Consider the following 19,281-nt stretch of genomic DNA (forward strand, 5'->3'; position numbering starts at 1 on the left):
CTGGTATGGTTGAGGCACTAGACGTCGCAGTGGTGGTCCTATCCCGAAGGTGACGTAACCGGATGTAGCGATCTTGTGCGGGCATGGTCACACGAGGTCTACCAGATCGTGGACGGTCACAAGTTGATCCATGTTGTTGGTGACGATTCCATAGCCTTGTGATGGTGCTTGGGTGAACATTCAAAGCTCTGGCAACATCTGATCGAGATTCCCCTGCTTCCATCGACCAATGGCGTTGTTGCGTTGTGCTTTAGTCAGTCTTGGCGTAACTGTATTGCATGTCGGTGGCTTAACACTGAGCTATGGAAACCGAGAACCTGTCACTTTTATAGGGATTTTGCACATGTTGAACTTGCAGAACATGCAGATCTCTCAAACAAATTTATTGGACACAAATGCGTTTTGGCGAAAAATCCGATGTTTTCTTCCGTTTTCAAAGTGCACAACTTTTATTGTCATTTTGGTCTGACAATCAGTGCCTTAACACATGTAATATCACATACTCTAAGCTTGTAACGTTATTACATATATTTCTCTTTAAAATAACAAAAATACCCCTTTTGCGTTTCTTTTTTTGAAAAGTATATTAGGAATCCTTGAACTGTGTCTTCCCAAAACACTTAATAACTTGGAGATTACATATTGATGTAAACAACCTTACTCTTACATTAAAGCAATTGCACAAACAAAACAATTATGGAACTAACAATATTTTTTACAGGACATATACACCACCATTCAGCTATCTTTCACACTTAGGAAACTCAAAACCCATAAATGAAGTTTAAAACACTAGGTATCATTACAATTCAAAAATAATAAACAAAAATTAGTAAAATGTAACAAGTTCAAAATAGAACATTTATTACCCTTCAAAAATAATAAAATTAGTAAAATGTAACAAGTTCAAAATAGAACATTTATTACCCTTCAAAATAATAAAATTAGTAAAATGTAACAAGTTCAAAATAGAACATTTATTACCCTTCAAAATAATAAAAATTAGTAAAATGTAACAAGTTCAAAATAGAACATTTATTACCCTTCTACCAACTCGTCCTGGAAAACCCATCATTCCACGAAGACCTCTGGGACCCTAGAAATATGTACATACGACAATGTAAACTTTCGTCATTTCATTTAATTCTAGTTTAACTACCAACAATATAATTTTTTATGCAATAAACATTAAAGAGTTGCTACTTCAAATTTTCAACTTGTGAATGATATTACTATTTCATAGATATAATTTAACCCTTATTACGGGTTGCGTGGACTCCAACTGAATTGTATCCACGGAAGTATTTATATCCATAAAAAAAATTATATTCTGACTTTTTTACATAATGTAAGCATATGTTTACAAACATTTGCAGGTTATTAGTAAACATCACAAGTCGTTTGTACAAGAAATATCAGATTTTTGAATTAAGTATTAAGATATTTTAATTAAAGATTTTCTCTTAGCATGTTTTATTTCAGAATGTTATCTGTCCAATACGTAGAGTAATTTATCATTTTAAGATTAAAAATACTTTTATTCATCAGAAAAGTTTAAAAATATCACATACAAAATATTTATAGCCTCCATATAATTATCAAATGCTTTTTAAGAAAAATTTTATCTGTTATTTTCACTAATGAATTAGAAACTCTGTATGTGTTTGGTAGATCTCACAAATCTTGTAACCTCCATAAAAAATTAGGAAAAAAATAAATTACGTTTTTTTCTTCTAGAATAGCAATGAATTATAACTCACAAATACAAATGTTTAGTCTAAACAGCTTATATCTCATAATATTATGCATTTACTTGTATTTATTATTTTTATTATACTGACCTGTCAGCCATGCCTGGCTAACACTACAAAAGTTCCATTGAAACAGTGCACGTGCACTCATGTTACTAACATTTACAAAGTGACCCGTCTTGGCTGTATTTTAGTGGACTAGTATTTTGTAACATACAGTCACGTTTCAGTTATAATAGATATGTATTATTAGAATTTACAAAGTAGTTTTTAAACTTATTTTTCTTAAAATATAGAACAGTAAATAAAGAAGAAAATCAAACAATTGTCTCTTCTAGTTATGACTGTTGTCGTCAGCTGCTGCTAATCATAAGTTGTTAAGCCTCGAGAAATTCCATACATGGAGGATGTGAAACAAAATAATTTTTTACAGCCTTTTATATGTGGTTGAATAACCAAAAAATCATAAATTACTATATCGATACCACAAAATCCCATTATAACTTATCAACTTTAGTAACTAAGCTGTATTTGGGTCTAAAGAATATGAAATTTCAAACAGGCCAAAGACTCAACTTACCAGCACGAAGGTTTGTCTCAAAAAAGACAATGCAATTGCATTTTAAAAATGGTTGAGAGTGGACATTCTGAGCTTTCCACTGATTACTTAAATGTCATAAATAGAAGCAAGTTTATATAAGGGACTGTTACCAAAAATTTAAAGAGATGACCAAGCCTACTGTGATATCTCAAAAAATAGAAAAGATATGAGGTCATTATTTTATATTCCAGCTTTTCAATATCAGTACCTTGAGGTCCCAATTGATACAAAACTATAGACTTTGTATTTTGACATCACAAACATCTAATCTGAACCAGTGCTGCATTCAACCTATTATGTAACAGACAAAAACCAATGTTTAGGCGTTTCTCTTTTAATATATACTTTTAAATTAAAAAATAAAATAACGTATAATATGAAAATGTGAATTATAATCTACAGTTTGATATCACACTTAATTAAATAAATTCAAAGAAATAGTAGTTCAATAAAACTTTGAATGCAAGTCAACAAATGCAATGAGGTGACCTTCGACCCATCATCCATACGGAAAATTAAATAACATCTTATTCACAAACACTTATACCAAATACATTAAAATTTATGTATGCACGAAAAACAAAGAGTTCTTTATGATCACTGAGTTCTCAAACACTAATAATGTACAGAACAGTTAAGTTTTAAGAGTTTGTAAGTTTTGAAACGTCAATTTCATTGAGAAATTTACTGATCTAGCTCCAAACGGACATTGATCCACATGACATTAACTCATATCACTAACTGTTTCCACTCAATTAGTTCTCTACATTTTAGTGTTTCTTCAACTCTAACTTTTATTCGTGTGTTACACTTCAACCTTTACAAAATAAAAACTGTGAAGCATTTAAATTTAAATTGTCTCGAAATCTAAAAACAACCTCATGACAGTACAAACACACACTTAATGTTGTTGTTTTTTAGGTACTGAGTAAGAACAAGTTTTGTATTTCTTTATAAAACGTATTTTTTGTTTATACACCTGATATGTTTACAAAAAAAATTCCAGCTCTACAAACCCACCTCTTCACCCGAGTCTCCTGGTTCACCTTTAATTCCTAGAAGTCCAGCAGGCCCCTAACAAAATGTAATTCTGTCTGTAGTAGCATTTATCATCTTAACTCTAATAAGTAATAACTAGATACTTATTTACCAGGCTTCATCTGTACAAAACCAGCTGTGAATTATTAGTCTGCTTACATACTTTTACATCTCAGATTATCTAGCTGGTCTTTTGATAATTATTTCTTCTTCTTTATATTTATGACCAACTGTGATTAAAAATGTATCATTCGTGCCAACAGAAGTAAGACAAACTTACATTTATGTAAACTACTTTAAATTAATGATAACTATCAACAGTATACAAGTAACTTTTGGTTACCTGTGTAAGCAAGGTGTTGATACATACTGAAGAGCAACATTGTACCCAAACAAATCCTTAAACAACACATGAGAAACACATCTTGTAATTCAAAATAAAAGTGAAATACGTTTTCACACAAATATTTTAAACTAAATATAGTACAAAGACATCATATAGAACTTTAAGACACAGGTTTTGTGCCCAAAACATAACGAAAACAATCGTTTATGTTAATTTATCTCTAAGACTGTAAATCAACTTTAACCTTAATTGTTTTGATGGAATTTTTATAGATAAAACCAAAAATATGGTTTATTTTTTGTTTTACTTGCTCTGAACTGCAAAAAAATATGTATTTTTTTCATCAAACATTTAGAATATACAAACAGAAAACATATTTTTCTCATTTAATTTTCTTACCACTGGTCCTGGTAATCCTGTTAGGCCCATGGGGCCTGTTGGTCCCTGCATTGCTCGCTGGAAAAGTGTGAATGAAGAAGTTTAGGGTTTTGATTAACAAAAAAATTTATAGCTAAAAATGAAAAATCACATACACTACAGTGTTTGTATAAATGTATTACAGTACAAACTTTTACAAACATAAAATTTTGGTTTGCTTTACACAATAGGTTTTACCTAACAAATAACTTCCAGTCCAAGAACATTCTTCCCCTCGACTGAATTATTAAAAAAAATTGCTCAAATCAAGAAACAAGGACATTTTTATTCTGTACTGAGTTATCAATAAAATGGTTCAAGTCAACAAACAAGGGCATTCTTTCCCTTGACTAAGTTATTAATAAAATTGTTCAAATCAACAAACAAGAACATTCTTCCCCTCGACTAAATTATTTAAAAAAATTGTTCAAATCAAGAAACAAGGGCATACTTCCCTTGGACTGAGTTTTAATAAAATGGTTCAAATCAACAAAAATGAACATTCTTCCCTTCGACTGAATTATTAAAAACAAATTGTTCAAATCAAGAAACAAGGACATTCTTCCCTTCGACTGAATTATTAAAAAAAATTGTTCAAATCGAGAAACAAGGGCATTCTTTCCCTCGACTAAGTTATTAATAAAATGGTTCAAATCAACAAACAAGAACATTTTTCCCCTCGGCTAAATTATTAAAAAAAATGGTTCAAATCAAGAAACAAGGACATTCTTCCCCTCGACTGAATTATTAAAAAAAATTGTTCAAATCAAGAAACAAGGGCATTCTTCCCCTCGACTGAGTTATTAATAAAATGGTTCAAGTCAAGAAACAAGGGCATTCTTTCCCTCGACTAAGTTATTAATAAAATGGTTCAAATCAAGAAACAAGAGTATTCTTTCCCTCGACTAAGTTATTAACAAAATGGTTCAAATCAACAAACAAAAACATTCTTCCCCTCCATTGAATTATTAAAAAAAATGGTTCAAATCAACAAACAAGGACATTCTTCCCCTCGACTGAATTATTAAAAAGAAATTGTTCAAATCAAAAAACAAGGACATTCTTTCCTTCAACTGAATTATTAAAAACAAATTGTTCAAATCAAGAAACAAGGAAATTCTTATTCCTCGACTGAATAATTAAAAACAATTAGTTCAAATCAAGAAACAAGGGCATTATTAAAAACAAATTGTTTAAATCAAGAAACAAGGATATTCTTCCCATGGACAGAGTTATAAATAAAATGGTTCAAATCAACAAACAAGAACATTCTTCCCTTCGACCGAGTTATTAAAAACAAATTGTTCAAATCAACAAACAAGAACATTCCTCCCCTCAACCGAGTTATTAAAAACAAATTCTTCAAATCAAGAAAAAGAACATTCTTCACCTCGACTAAATTATTAATAAAGTGGTTAAAATCAATAAAGAAGAACATTCTTCCCTCGACTGAATTATTAAAAAAAATTTTACAAATCAAGAAACAAGGACATTCTTCCCCTGGACAGAGTTATTATTAATAAAATGGTTCAAATCAACAAACAAGAGCATTCTTCCCCTCAACTGAATTATTAAAAACAAATTGTTCAAATCATGAAACAAGGACATTCTTCCCCTGGACAGAGTTATTAAAAACAAATTGTTCAAATAAAGAAACAAGGATATTCTTCCCCTGGACAGAGTTATTAAAAACAAATTGTTCAAATCAAAAAACAAGGGCATTCTTCCCCTCGACTAAATTATTAATAAAATGGTTAAAATCAACAAACAAGAACATTCTTCCCCTTGACCGAGTTATTCAAAACAAATTGTTGAAATCAAGAAACAAGGACATTCTTCCCCTCGACTGAATTATTAAAAAAACAGTTCAAATGAAGAAACAAGAACATTCTTCCTTTTGACCGAGTTATTAAAAACAAATTGTTCAAATCAAAAAACAAGGACATTCTTCCCCTCGAATAATTATTAATAAAATGATTAAAATCAACAAACAAGAACATTCTTCCCCTCGAATGAATTATTAAAAACAAATTCTTCAAATCAAGAAACAAGGACATTCTTCCCCTCGACTGAATTATAAAAGCCAAATTGTTCAAATCAAGAACCAAGGACATTCTTCCCCTTGACCGAGTTATTAAAAACAAACTGTTCAAATAAAAAAACAAATGCATTTTTCCCCTCGAATGAATTATTAAAAACAAATTGTTCAAATCAAGAAACAAGGACATTCTTCCCCTCGACTGAATTATAAAAGCCAAATTGTTAAAATCAACAAACAAGGACATTCTTCCCCTCGACTGAATTATAAAAGCCAAATTGTTAAAATCAACAAACAAGAACATTCTTCCCCTTGACCGAGTTATTAAAAACAAATTGTTCAAATCAAGAAACAAGGACATTCTTCCCCTCGACTAAATTATTAAAAAAAAGTTCAAATCAAGAAACAAGAACATACTTCCCCTTGACTGAGTTATGAAAAACAAATTCTTCAAATCAAGAAACAAGGGCATTCTTCCCCTGGACTATGTTATTAAAAAATGGTTCAAATCAACAAACAAGGACATCATTCCCCTGGACAGAGTTATTAATAAAATGGTTCAAATTAACAAAAAAGGACATTCTTCCCTGCGACTAAATTTTTAATAAAATGGTCAAAATCCACAAACAAGAACATTCTTCCCTTCGACTGAATTATTAAAAAAATTGTTCAAATCAAGAAAAAAGGACATTCTTCCCCTGGAAAGAGTTTCTAATAAAATGGTTCAAATCAACAAACAAGGGCATTCTTCCCCTGGACAGAGTTATTATTAAAATGGTTCAAATCAACAAACAAGGGCATTCTTCCCCTCAACTGAATTATTAAAACAAATTGTTCAAATCAAAAAACAAGGACATTCTTCCCTTCGACCGAATTATCAAAAAAAAATTGTTCAAATCAAAAAACAAAGAAATTTTTCACTTCGACTGAATTATTAAAAAAAATTGTTCAAATCAAGAAAAAAGGGCATTCTTCCCCTCAACTGAGTTATTAAAAACAAATTGTTCAAATCAAGAAACAAGGACATTCTTTCCCTGGACTGAGTTTTTAATAAAATGGTTCAAATCAACAAAATGAACATTCTTCCCTTCGACTGAATTATTAAACAAAATTGTTCAAATCGAGAAACAAGGGCATTCTTTCCCTCGACTAAGTTATTAATAAAATGGTTGAAATCAACAAAAATGAACATTCTTCCCCTCGACTAAATTATTTAAAAAAATTGTTCAAATCAAGAAACAAGGGCATACTTCCCCTCGAATAAATTATAAAAAAATTGTTCAAATTAAGAAACAAGGACATTCTTCCCCTGGACTGAGTTTTTAATAAAATGGTTCAAATCAACAAAAATGAACATTCTTCCCTTCGACTGAATTATTAAAAACAAATTGTTCAAATCAAGAAACAAGGACATTCTTCACCTCGACCGAGTTATTGAAAACAAATTGTTCAAATCAAGAAACATGGACATTCTTCCCCTCGACTGAGTTATTAATAAAATGGTTCAAATCAAGAAACAAGGGCATTCTTCCCCTCGACTGAGTTATTAATAAAATGGTTCAAATCAAGAAACAAGGGCATTCTTCCCCTTGACTGAGTTATTAATAAAATGGTTCAAATCAAGAAACAAGGGCATTCTTCCTCAACTGAATTATTAAAAAACACTCATCTTAATTTACGTGCACTAAAAGTATTTTGTTCTTCTAGTCTCCGATCACAGATTTAATTTGTACAATTATAAATATTGGTCATATTTGAATTATTTCATTCCTCAGTTCTACAGTTGAGATTTATTTTAATTATTCATGTAAAATAAAGCTTCTCATTATTTTGCTCAAAAATACAAAACCCTGTAATCTGTATCCTTTGTAAGGGTGGACTTTTCTTTATACACAGCAAACTAGCAACTTTTATTGTTTGCCCCTGGGAAAAAAACTCCATCTTTTAAAACATTCGAATTATACAATTTTTAATTTTTGTGTTACATTAATTTTCTGAACAAAGGTGTTCACCTATCGTAAAACACTTTCTTTTACTGGGAGAGCATTACTGGTATTTTAAACTTTTGGGTACAAAAAATAAATCAAAGCATTCCCCACATACTTTTATTTAACAAGTTGCTTTTAAACAAAAGCAAATTTGTTTTTTAAATTGTATAAAAGGCAGGTCATATCCTACCATATGTTGGCTTAACATCTGGCGTAAAGCTTCAGTATTGTCTGGTCCCTTGCTATCTCCCTGAGCTTGAACCTGTTTGAGCACAAACAATTTCTATTTGCATCTGGTTAAGTTCAGATATAAAAATAAATAAAACTCCATAAAGTCAGAGCTTTAACAGAAATAAAATGAAACTAATATATATACATATAATACTTCACTGTTTACTGTAGAATTTTCAAGTGTGAATGTACTGAATTTATTCTCTATTGAGGAGACAGAAAATCTAACGAATATGATCAGTTAATTAAGTGGTATCCAGCATTTTAAGGAGTGGCAATCACTATATCACAGATGCAATTTTTGTGGTTCATTAATTACAAATAGAAAAAATTGAAATACGATACAATCAGAAGCTTTGATTTAATTACAGGACTAACTGTACATAACTGTTCCTAATTTTAAAATGATTGATCACGACAAAGTCAGCCAACCAACAGAGCTCACTGCAAACAAACCGAGTTATCTGAGACTGACAAGATATTAGGATTTGACCACTGTTACGTTACACCCATGGTCCCGAAACGTGGAGAGTGTTTCTGACACAGCAAGCCATAAACTATATACTCTCAGATTCACAGTTCTAGCATGGTAGAGTCCCTAGGTTATGTACAGACTAAAACTTGCAACTTTCAAATTTACCATTCATAAACACAAGTTTTTTTATAGTACAATGTATTATTTTTTGTTAACACTACTATACTAAAGATGTTTCAACTGTGAAAACTGATACTTTTAAAAATGATAAAAAACATTCTATCACCCCCTTACTTAATTCTACAGTACAACTCGTTTAGTTAATCATAATGAAGTACTTTATGGTTTATGACACTTAAATGCAAATTAAAGATGTTCAATGATATTAGAAATTAGTTTCTAAAATCAAATCCCCTGAATTTATGTTTTAAAAATGAAAATTTACTCTTAAACATTTTCTAGCTATTATATTTTACCTTATTTTATTCACATTTTAAAACTTTGATAATTCATTAGTAACCCCCCACTAGTTCAGCGGTAAATCTACGGATTTACAATGCTAAAGTCAGGGGTTTGATTCCCCTTGGTGGACTCAGCAAATAGCCCGATGTGGCTTTGCTACAAGAAAACAAGCAAATAATTCATCAGTAAATAAGTTTATCAGGCATAAAGATTACTAATGCTGAGATACCATTCAAATCATAACAACTTACAGGTATCATGAAAATATGGCCAGGGGGGCCAGGTAAACCTGAAGTTCCAGGATAACCGTCTCTACCAATCTCACCCTGTGAAGAAGAAGAAAAAGAACAATCACCATCAAACAAATCTAAACTTCCATGTCATCTTCCAGTTATCTTAAAGTTACAGAGTAACGAACAACAAGTTGGATATTAAGTACAAGATAAGAGTGCTCAGCTTAAGGTGAGCAAGAAAAACATTTTCACCTCTCTATGATCTTTACTCAAACAACATTTTGTATTAAAAAATACAATAATACCCTCATATGTTAAGAGTTCAGTATCAGACACCCCATTTTAACTGAACAGAACTGTGATGAACTGCTTAAGCTGGCATGGTAATATAAAGGTCACAACATATGGGAAAGAATTTGCTGACTACATGGGCTAATTGTGGAAAGAAATGAAAAGCATTTGACCAACATTAATATACAGTTAAGTGAGTGAAATTGGGCCAGCAAATACCAATCCATTTTAATATACAAACAAGCAAAAAATGTATTCGACTTATATGTGATCTTGATTTTGGGTTTATCCAAGTCTGTAAAGAATGTAACAATAGAATAAACATGATTACTCTTTAAAGATGTCCTGAACTCCCTCTACACAGCTGAGAGAAATTAAATAATATGGTAACAATGACTTTACTGTGAAGTTAAGTTTTAACTTAAATTTGATACACAATTAAAAGCCAAGCTTTGGAATAAAGAAATAAAATCCTACAACATACATAACTGAAATAGCAAGCCTACTTTAACTGTTACTAAAAGAAGCGTTAATGAGTGTTAACCCTCAAGTTACCAACTTTTAAGAGCATTAATTGATGGAAGGTTTTCATGAGATTGATTCATACTGAATATTCTATGTTTTTGTCTGTTACAAAAATTGCTATAAAAAACCCAACAAAACAGATTATATCACTCATCATACATGTAAATTGTATAAAAGAACACAACAGTAATCAGTAGTACTCAGGGCAATACTGACTATATATTTCTTAATTTGTTTTTACAGGACAACAGTGTTATTATGTTGTCTGTAAAGAAAACAAACTGAAACCCACAAATTATTTGGTGCACAAATAGTTTAAAACATTTGTTTAAAAGTATAATGGGATTCAGCAGCCCTATCATAACTCACAAGTATTTTTCACTACCTGTAAAAATGAAAACGTAAAACAATTTCTTTGAGTGCTAAGGCAATCAAATTTTCACTCAATGTTTAGTTTATAAAGTCTGTAAACATGTTTATTCAATTACAAAAAGTAGCATTTTTAAATACTTATAATCATTTCTTATGCCTAAGATACACTGCTGCACTTGACCAAAGACAGATATTGGGTTTCAATTCCTTAATCAAGACCCACCAGGCTTGACAGCTACTGTTACACTTTGTTCACTTTAAACTATTTTTCAAGCAGCATCTAGAGACTTATCACAATTGTAAAAATTAAACATTAAGAACTTGGCTATATGAATACACACTATTCTAACTTTCCTAACATTTACCCTATGTGTTCCACACTGGAACTAGTTCTGAAATACAGCACTCTTAGACACATTGAACAGGTAATCAAACACACCTATTACACTTAAAATTACGTCGAACAATAACATATCTTAACCTAATCAGAAGCCAATCAAGTCAGGAATAAGAAATCACTGCTAAATTCCAAACTGTAAAATTAAGTGGAAATTAGATTAAATATTAAATGAAACACAAGTCATACATTTAACCACAAACAAAACTGTACTGTTTAGTTAACTATAAATCGACTAATTGTAGTAAGCAAGTCAAGTAGATTTAGCAAAAATAAGAAATAAAACCATGAATTTGTAAATAAACATTACTATCCACCAGTAATTGCTCAAGTTAGCTGTACAGCTATGACTCTTAAAGCAAATCTATTTTAGGCCAACATGATGTGCTTCCACTTATCAGACACACCTTATAAAGGTGTATACATGTATATATTTTTGTTTGTCAATTTTCTAGACATATTTTAAAAACCCTTGATGTTACCTTATCTCCTTTCAGTCCTGGAGGTCCTGGGGGCCCTTGGTAGCCTCTAGGTCCTGGAGGTCCCTGAAAAATGTAAAAATACTTGTAGTTTTAACTGTTAAAAATATTTAATTATTCGGACATGAAATCTGGGACCATCTCCAAATATTTTGAAGCTACATAAACCAACAACTTCTGATTTTTTGTTATCTCTACAATTATAATGACGGTTTTAAAAATGTTTTTTGTTAAATGTTTTAGTAAAGTACCTGTAATATACAATGTTTAGTTTATTACAAATTTAATAGTTCGCAAAAATCATCTAATGAAAGTTAACAACATGCCTATACTGTTTTTAGGTAAATAAAAGAATAAAAAAATTCAGTATTTCAACTTAAGAATGTTTACTTGATACAGTCATTTTCTAAAAAAAATACATACAATTTTTTAAATAAATTTAACTGTACTTACACTTAGATTTAAGCACAATAATAATAAAATATTCAATTTTAAATATCAAATGGTATTTTGTCAGTAAAAATTTATTATAATGTAAAACTGGTCACTTACCTGTACACTATAATAATGATACCTTCCTTCATCAGTGCTGACCTCTGTTGTAACATTATCTTCCTAAAGAGAATCACCCACATTATTATTACATTTTTCAAAATTATTCACTTCTTTTTACTAGAACCAAACATTAAAGTTAGTTATTAAACACATCAGTAACATTATTAAATTAAATTAATGACCATAAGTTTTAATTTACAATGATTCAGACTGCACCATAATTAAAAACAATTTATGAAATATAAATCAGTATTGTATCACTGATACTTTTCAGACCCTGGAAAATTAATTAATTACTTACAAGCATTGATTACTTCACTTAATGTTACATAAAACAGCCAATTCACTGACATTACAATTACATTACTTAATGTCATGAGAGCTGGACACTGAACAAAGATACAGAGAAGAGATTAGAAGCTGCTGAAATGTGGTTCCTTAGAAAGATGCTAAAAATATCATGGACTGAAAAAAAAACAAATGTGGAAGTCATGGAACTGGCAGGATACAAAAGGTCACTCATGAAAACTATAAGAAAGAGACAAATGGAATTTCTAGGACACATCTGTAGGAAGAATGGGATAGAGAAACAGATGCTATGTGGAAAAATAGAAGGGAGGAAAAGCAGAGGGTATCAAAGAACTAAATATATCGACAGCCTCAATAACTATGTCACCAAGAACTCAATATGCAACATCAAGTTGATAAGGAGGATTGACAACAGAAAAGTCTGGCATGACATGGTCGTCGATGTCTGCCGCAGATTTGACATATGAAGAAGAAGAATGTCATGAAAATAACAATAAATCAAATTAGTACTTCTGATCATCAAATTTTATCAGCTATTCCAACTATACAAATAATTCAAATGTTGCCATATTGATTCCTCATTCTAATTATTAGTGTCACAACTTACAAAACTAATCAACAAATTAAAATTAATGTTTCCAATTATTATTTATTATTTCACATATCCAGGGTCCATGTGCGAAAATTCAATTAATGAAATACAATCAATTAATTGTCCAGAAAATTAAAACAATTAGTAAATTACACTAATCACCCAGCTCTGCTTACTTTATTTAAAAATACCACTTGCTTAAATAAAAGCAATAATTTAACTAAGACCATTAGCATCACAAACAATTGATCAAATTTCACAGGGTCCTGTTCCTGTTTTACACATTTATTACAACAAAACCAAAAGGGCTAGAATTATGTAGTTTTTATCATCTTGTTGCTTAACTGATGAAGGTTCTTCATGATTTACAGATTGTAACTGGAGTGTCCAGTTGCTAATGGCTGAAGTTTGAAGAAAGGTGGCCACTACACAGGAGTAAGCTCGGTGTGTGTGTGTGTGCACTTTATACATGTGAATAAGCAATTTCTTGTATAGGACTTGGAGTATTGTTGACCTTGTTTGCTGGAGTTCACTTGAAATGCGATAAATAAACTTTCTAGGGCTGAGTTAGAATGTCTCCTGGACATTATCAACAGTTCTACAGAAACACTTGGATGTCCACCTCAAGACACGTCAAATCACACTTCCTCTCTCCCCAAACCTGTGAAATCACCTCCTAATGCTCGGTGTGGAGAAAGGATCTTGACAGTGTTAATTTCATTGGTCAGTTGTCACTGACCTCAATGCTGCAAACAAATGACAAATTGAGCTTTTTCCTGTGTAGTTGCCATCTTTGTTCAAACTTCAGCTATTAGCAACTGGACACTCCAGTTACAATCTGTAAATCATGAAAAACCTTCATCAGTTAAGCAACAAGATGATAAAAACTACATAATCATTAACAACTGAACACTGATTACAATCTGTAAATAATGAAAAACTTTATTAGTTAATTAAAAGGATACTAAAAACCACAAAATTCTAAATCTGTTGGTTTTCTTGTAACAAACTTTTAAAATGGGAACAGGAATTAATGGCCATCCTGTATACACAGGGCTCTGAAAACAACAATTTGTGGCCATCCTGTATACACAGGACTCTGAAAACAACAATTTGTGGTCATCCTGTATACACAGGACTCTGGAAACAAAAATTTGTGGCCATCCTGTATAAACAGAACTCTGGAAACAACAATTTGTGGCCATTTTGTATAAACAGAATTCTGGAAACAACAATTTGTGGCCATCCTGTATAGACAGGACTCTGGAAACAACAATTTGTGGCCATTTTGTATAAACAGAATTCTGAAAACAACAATTTGTGGCCATCCTGTATAAACAGGACTCTAAAAACAACAATTTTTGGCCATCCTGTATAAACCGAACTCTGAAAACAACAAATTTTGATCATCCTGTATAAACAGATATCTGAAAACAACAATTTGTGGCCATCCTGTATAGACAGGACTTTGAAAACAACAATTTGTGGTCATCCTGTATAAACAGAACTCTGAAAACAATAATTTGTGGCCATCCTTTATAAACAGGACTCTGAAAACAAAAATTTGTGGCCATCCTGTATAGACAGGACTCTAAAAACAACAATTTTTGGCCATCCTGTATAAACCGAACTCTGAAAACAACAATTTGTGGCCATCCTGTATAGACAGGACTTTGAAAACAACAATTTGTGGTCATCCTGTATAAACAGAACTCTGAAAACAATAATTTGTGGCCATCCTTTATAAACAGGACTCTGAAAACAACAATTTGTGGCCATCCTGTATAAACAGGACTCTGAAAACAACAATTTGTGGCCATCCTGTATAAACAGAATTCTGAAAACAACAATTTGTGGCCATCCTGTATAAACAGGACTCTGGAAACAACAATTTGTGGCCATCCTGTATAGACAGGACTTTGAAAACAACAATTTGTGGTCATCCTGTATAAATAGAACTCTGAAAACAATAATTTGTGGCCATCCTTTAAAAACAGGACTCTGAAAACAACAATTTGTGGCCATCCTGTATAAACAGGACTCTGAAAACAACAATTTGTGGCCATCCTGTATAAACAGGACTCTGAAAACAACAATTTGTGGCCATCCTGTATAAACAGAATTCTGAAAACAACAATTTGTGGCCATCCTTTATAAACAGGACTCTGAAAACAACAATTTGTGGCCATCCTGTATAAACAGGACTCTGAAAACAACAATTTGTGGTCATCCTGTATACACAGGACTCTGAAAACAACAATTTGTGGTCATCCTGTATACACAGGACTCTGAAAACAACAATTTGTGGCCATCTTGTATAAACAGGACTCTGAAAACAACAATTTGTGGCCATCCTGTATAAACAGTACTCTGAAAACAATAATTTGTGGCCATCCTTTTTAAACAGAATTCTGAAAACAACAATTTGTGGCCATACTGTATAAACAGAATTCTGAAAACAACAATTTGTGGCCATTCTGTATAGACAGGACTCTGGAAACAACAATTTGTGGCCATTTTGTATAAACAGAACTCTGGAAACAACAATTTGTGGCCATTTTGTATAAACAGAATTCTGAAAACAACAATTTGTGGTCATCCTGTATAAACAGAACTCTGAAAACAATAATTTGTGGCCATCCTTTATAAACAGGACTCTGGAAACAAAAATTTGTGGCCATCCTGTATAAACAGAACTATGGAAACAACAATTTGTGGCCATTTTGTATAAACAGAATTCTGGAAACAACAATTTGTGGCCATCCTGTATAAACAGAACTCTGAAAACAACAAATTTTGGTCATCCTGTATAAACAGGACTCTGGAAACAACAATTTGTGGCCATTTTGTATAAACAGAACTCTGGAAACAACAATTTGTGGCCATTTTGTATAAACAGAATTCTGAAAACAACAATTTTGGCCATCCTGTATAAACAGAACTCTGAAAACAACAATTTGTGGCCATCCTGTATAAACCGAACTCTGAAAACAACAAATTTTGGTCATCCTGTATAAACAGATATCTGAAAACAACAATTTGTGGCCATGCTGGATAGACAGGACTCTGAAAACAACAATTTGTGGTCATCCTGTATAAACAGAACTCTGAAAACAATAATTTGTGGCCATCCTTTATAAACAGGACTCTGAAAAAAACAATTTATGGCCATCCTGCATAAACAGGACTCTGAAAACAACAATTTGTAGCCATCCTGTATACACAGGACTCTGAAAACAACAATTTGTGACCATCCTGTATAAACAGGACTCTGAAAACAACAATATGTGGCCATCCTGTATAAACAGAATTCTGAAAACAACAATTTGTGGCCATTTTGTATAAACAGAACTCTGGAAACAACAATTTGTGGCCATCCTGTGTAAACAGAATTCTGAAAACAACAATTTGTGGCCATCCTGTATAAACAGGACTCTGAAAACAACAATTTGTGGCCATCCTGTATAAACAGGACTCTGAAAACAACAATATGTGGCCATCCTGTATAGACAGGACTCTGAAAACAACAATTTGTGGCCATCATGTATAAACCGAACTCTGAAAACAACAAATTTTGGTCATCCTGTATAAAAAGAACTCTGAAAACAACAATTTGTGGCCATCCTGTATAAACAGAATTCTGAAAACAACAATTTGTGGTAATCGTGTATAAACAGAACTCTGAAAACAATAATTTGTGGCCATCCTGTATAAACAGGACTCTGAAAACAACAATTTGTGGCCATCCTGTATAAACAGGACTCTGAAAACAACAATTTGTGGCCATCCTGTATAAACAGGACTCTGAAAACAATAATTTGAGGCCATCCTTTATAAACAGGACTCTGAAAACAACAATTTCTGGCCATCCTGTATAAACAGGACTCTGAAAACAACAATTTGTGGCCATCCTGTATAAACAGAATTCTGAAAACAACAATTTGTGGCCATCCTGTATAAACAGAATTCTGAAAACAACAATTTGTGGCCATGCTGTATAAACAGGACTCTGAAAACAACAATTTGTGGCCATCCTGTATAAACAGGACTCTGAAAACAACAATTTGTGGCCATCCTGTATAAACCGAACTCTGAAAACAACAAATTTTGGTCATCCTGTATAAACAGAACTCTGAAAACAATAATTTGTGGCCATCCTTTATAAACAGGACTCTGAAAACAACAATTTGTGGCCATCCTGTATAAACAGGACTCTGAAAACAACAATTTGTGGCCATCCTGTATAAACAGAATTCTGAAAACAACAATTTGTGGCCATCCTGTATAAACAGGACTCTGGAAACAACAATTTGTGGCCATCCTGTATAAACCGAACTCTGAAAACAACAAATTTTGATCATCCTGTATAAACAGATATCTGAAAACAACAATTTGTGGCCATCCTGTATAGACAGGACTTTGAAAACAACAATTTGTGGTCATCCTGTATAAACAGAACTCTGAAAACAACAAATTTTGATCATCCTGTATAAACAGATATCTGAAAACAACAATTTGTGGCCATCCTGTATAGACAGGACTTTGAAAACAACAATTTGTGGTCATCCTGTATAAATAGAACTCTGAAAACAATAATTTGTGGCCATCCTTTATAAACAGGACTCTGAAAACAACAATTTGTGGCCATCCTGTATAAACAGGACTCTGAAAACAACAATTTGTGGCCATCCTGTATAAACAGGACTCTGAAAACAACAATTTGTGGCCATCCTGTATAAACAGAATTCTGAAAACAAAAATTTGTGGCCATCCTGTATAAACAGGACTCTGAAAACAACAATTTGTGGCCATTCTGTATAGACAGGACTCTGGAAACAACAATGTGTGGCCATTTTGTATAAACAGAACTCTGGAAACAACAATTTGTGGCCATTTTGTATAAACAGAATTCTGAAAACAACAATTTGAGGCCATCCTGTATACACAGGACTCTGAAAACAACAATTTGTGGTCATCCTGTATACACAGGACTCTGAAAACAACAATTTGTGGTCATCCTGTATACACAGGACTCTGAAAACAACAATTTGTGGCCATCTTGTATAAACAGGACTCTGAAAACAACAATTTGTGGCCATCCTGTATAAACAGTACTCTGAAAACAATAATTTGTGGCCATCCTTTTTAAACAGAATTCTGAAAACAACAATTTGTGGCCATACTGTATAAACAAAATTCTGAAAACAACAATTTGTGGCCATTCTGTATAGACAGGACTCTGGAAACAACAATTTGTGGCCATTTTGTATAAACAGAACTCTGGAAACAACAATTTGTGGTCATTTTGTATAAACAGAATTCTGAAAACAACAATATGTGGTCATCCTGTATAAACAGAACTCTGAAAACAATAATTTGTGGCCATCCTTTATAAACAGGACTCTGGAAACAAAAATTTGTGGCCATCCTGTATAAACAGAACTCTGGAAACTACAATTTGTGGCCATTTTGTATAAACAGAATTCTGAAAACAACAATTTTGGCCATCCTGTATAAACAGGACTCTGAAAACAACAATTTGTGGCCATCCTGTATAAACCGAACTCTGAAAACAACAATTTGTGGCCATCCTGTATAAACAGAATTCTGAAAACAACAATTTGTGACCATCCTGTATAAACAGGGCTCTGAAAACAACAATATGTGGCCATCCTGTATAGACAGAATTCTGAAAACAACAATTTGTGGCCATTTTGTATAAACAGAACTCTGGAAACAACAATTTGTGGCCATCCTGTGTAAACAGAATTCTGAAAACAACAATTTGTGGTAATCGTGTATAAACAGAACTCTGAAAACAATAATTTGTGGCCATCCTGTATAAACAGAATTCTGAAAACAACAATTTGTGACCATCCTGTATAAACAGGGCTCTGAAAACAACAATATGTGGCCATCCTGTATAAACAGAATTCTGAAAACAACAATTTGTGGCCATTTTGTATAAACAGAACTCTGGAAACAACAATTTGTGGCCATCCTGTGTAAACAGAATTCTGAAAACAACAATTTGTGGCCATCCTGTATAAACAGGACTCTGAAAACAACAATTTGTGGCCATCCTGTATAAACAGGACTCTGAAAACAACAATATGTGGCCATCCTGTATAGACAGGACTCTGAAAACAACAATTTGTGGCCATCATGTATAAACCGAACT

The 19,281-nt window shown here is 32.2% G+C and overlaps 1 protein-coding gene across 1 annotated transcript in view; it reads right to left on the reverse strand.

Moving 5' to 3' along the window:
- The window catches only part of LOC143245245 (uncharacterized), a 141,558-nt gene that overhangs the window by 68,389 nt on the left and 53,888 nt on the right, over positions 1-19,281 (reverse strand). Inside the window, exons 6-12 of the mRNA XM_076491387.1 lie at positions 12,197-12,259; positions 11,648-11,710; positions 9,599-9,673; positions 8,370-8,441; positions 4,136-4,192; positions 3,373-3,426; positions 1,043-1,096 (exon numbers count right to left, since the gene is read on the reverse strand). The gene's annotated coding sequence lies outside the window, so the exon portion shown is untranslated. The remainder of the gene's footprint in view (positions 1-1,042; positions 1,097-3,372; positions 3,427-4,135; positions 4,193-8,369; positions 8,442-9,598; positions 9,674-11,647; positions 11,711-12,196; positions 12,260-19,281) is intronic.

Source organism: Tachypleus tridentatus, chromosome 2 (genome assembly GCF_004210375.1).
Source record: "Tachypleus tridentatus isolate NWPU-2018 chromosome 2, ASM421037v1, whole genome shotgun sequence".
Taxonomy (NCBI): Eukaryota; Metazoa; Arthropoda; class Merostomata; order Xiphosura; family Limulidae; genus Tachypleus; species Tachypleus tridentatus.